Below are 3,025 nucleotides of genomic sequence, written 5' to 3' on the forward strand. Positions count from 1 at the left end.
TCCATTTCAATGGTTTATAAAATATATTTTGTTTGTTTAAGGACAATTGAAACATTAATTAGGGTTCCAAAATCCCCATAATTCATCATTAAAGTGGGACCAACTATTCCGTTGGTAGGATAGCAATAGATTGATGTTATAAAGCATAACACAGGTATCATAACTCAATTAAATCAATCAACAACTCTCAGATTTTCAATTCAATGAAACTAGGGTTAGCTTATCCAAAAATTTATAATTTTTAATTCCTTATAAATAAAATATAATATTGATATACTTTGAATATATCACTAAAACTCTCGTAATGTGTATTTTGGTTGTTTAAGATATTGATAAATGTTACAAATTTGATCATATATATGAACGGGTGAAAATAAAAATTTAATAATAAATGAGGTTGTAATGTGTTGCTTATAAAAGGATTATGAGCTAAATAACCCATAAATTATAAATTGTTTAAAGCTCATACCATTCATTCATTAATAACAATCACATACACACTTGACTACACACTTGATGATATTATGTGCCCAAATTGATGGGTAATGGGATAGCAACAAGAGGTGTTGCCCTAAGCAATGTAAGTCCAAAAATAGTATTCATGTCCATTTCTTCTTTAGTATGAGGAAGTTTCCAATCAAAATGATACACAAATGATGCCACGGTTAAGCTCACCACCCTATGAGCAAATGATATTCCAGGACACATTCTTCGGCCGGATCCAAATGGTATAAATTTGAAATGTTTGCCTTTGTACTCAATCTGCTCATTTTCGAAGAACCTTTCTGGGTTAAACGTCAACGGGTTTTCCCAATATATAGGGTCACGTGCTATGGACCATGCGTTTACAAGAATTCGTGTATTTTTTGGTATCATATATTCACCGAGTTTAACTTCACTTTCAGTTTTATGAGGCACTAATAGAGGCACAGGTAAATGAAGTCGCAAAGTCTCTTTGATTACAGCTTGCAAAAATGGCAAGTCCAAGATTTTGGCTTCTTGAATTTTTCCATCTTCTCCCACTATTGTGGAGATTTCTTCACGAAGTCTTGAGAATATATGAGGGTTAAGTAGCAGCTCTGTCATAGCCCATGCTATTGTACTTGAATTTGTTTCTGTTCCAGCTATAAATAAATCCTATATATATTTAACATGATATTGGTTACTCGTCATAGTTATTTAAACTCGTTCTATACGAAATAGTTTATAGATAGAGTTATTCATAGTTTTTGGAGTAGACGTTTCGTAAATCATTTTGTTCAAAAGCTTTTTATAACTCAAATTAAAGTTCTTTCATTTAACGAAAGAGTTAAGATCTTGCTGAAGATTTGATTATGTAAATATTGGTTGTAAAATTGCTTTACGAAATCAGACAGTAAAATAAAAAACTTAAAAGGTCAAAATTTGTAATTAAGATCATTTTAGGACATGAGCTTCTTTTTAATTAGAAGCCAAATCGTTGTCGTTGTTATTGCTTCTGCATGCAAGGCATTTAACAATTGATGATAGACCAAAAAAGATTTTTAGCTATTTCATTTTTTAATTAATTGAACTTTATTTATATTACGAAATATGAAAAACCATTTTAATCAAACAATTTTATCCAAGACAAGTTCTGCATTGTTTAGGATTATGTCCTTTTAAAAAAAAAATGAAAAATAGGGTATAGAAGAGAGCAAGTTACCACAAGTAAAATCTTGATGTGTGTGAGATTGAAGTCGGCTTCATGATCTTCACTGTAGTCCAACAATGAATCCAAGGTATCACCAAACCTCGACAACTTATTCGACTCTCGATGTTTTAACCTTTCTCTTATGAAACCTTCTGTCACCTGATTGAACCAGTCATAAGATGCTTTTGCCTGCCGTCGTATGTCCTGCGGGTCTAACGGCTTCAGCACCGGAAATATGTCTGCGATGTTAAACCTCCCGTCCACCTCCATCAATGTCTTCACTGCCGAATTAAACCCCCCGATATCATCAGATTCATAGCTAGTCAGATTCCGTGAAAGGCATGTGTTTGACATCTGGTTGAGTGCCACCGCGAATGCCAGCTTTCCGATGTCCACAGCTACCTTCTTCCGCCCGGACTCTCGAAGGAAATCTAACATCCCCTCCATCACATTTTGGCGAAGGTCACGAACAATATCAAGTTTTAGTTGGTTGGTGAAGTACCTCTTGATGGCTTTCCTAATGGTCCGCCACTGATAGTTGGCTGGAATCCAAATCACCGCCGCGTCATGGTTGTCCAAGGCGGTGACAGCATCTGGGATAATACGGCCAGAACACGCCTCATCATTGCGTTGGAGGATTTCTTTAGCAGCATCGGGTGTGGATGCCACCACGGTGGTGACGCTGCCTAATCGAATTGTCATAAGTGGACCGTGTTTCTGGGAAAGCTTGGCTAAGGACTCATGGGGTTGTGGTCCAATGTCAAGGAGGTTTCCGATGATTGGGAGGCCGGCTGGGCCTGGTGGTAGTCTCCTTCTACGGTGGTGGTCGATGCTATGGAAGAGGAGGAAGAAGAAAATAGTGGCGGAGAGAACTAAAAACAGAAAATCCATTGCTTCCATTTCTTTGCTTGAGTAGTGTTTGCAATATGTGAGGATGATGAAGTCTATTTATAGAGAAATCAAATATCTTTTTACATTTGGTACCTATTTTTTATACTCGTTAGATTAATGAGAGTGTCAAAGTCAAAGTTAAGAGAGTAGATTGAAAGACTCCTCATGTCATTATCCCATACTAGTAAAAAGATAGATATGAACGAAAGATACAACCTAATGTTTTAAAAACCCGTTTCAATCGGCTGATCGAACCGGTTGGACCGGAAACTGGAAGAGGAAGCGGTTCAACTATCATCGATTTTAATTGATTTATGAACCGGATTGAACCGATCAGTTTTTAGAAAAACCCGGTCGGGCCGGTCAAAATAAACCGGTTTAAGCGGTTAAACCTAATAAAACCACGTAACAAACTTTTGTGATTTTTTTCAAATCTATTTAGTTTCTCTAAATAAAAACATA

At 36.2% G+C, this 3,025-nt stretch overlaps 1 pseudogene; it reads right to left on the bottom strand.

Moving 5' to 3' along the window:
* Positions 1–522: 522 nt before the first annotated feature.
* LOC145035160 (geraniol 8-hydroxylase pseudogene) lies at positions 523–2,572 on the bottom strand (annotated as a pseudogene).
* Between the last annotated feature and the right edge of the window lie 453 nt (positions 2,573–3,025).

Source organism: Lactuca saligna, chromosome 3 (genome assembly GCF_052625555.1).
Source record: "Lactuca saligna cultivar CGN05327 chromosome 3, ASM5262555v1, whole genome shotgun sequence".
In the NCBI taxonomy this organism is placed as follows: domain Eukaryota; kingdom Viridiplantae; phylum Streptophyta; class Magnoliopsida; order Asterales; family Asteraceae; genus Lactuca; species Lactuca saligna.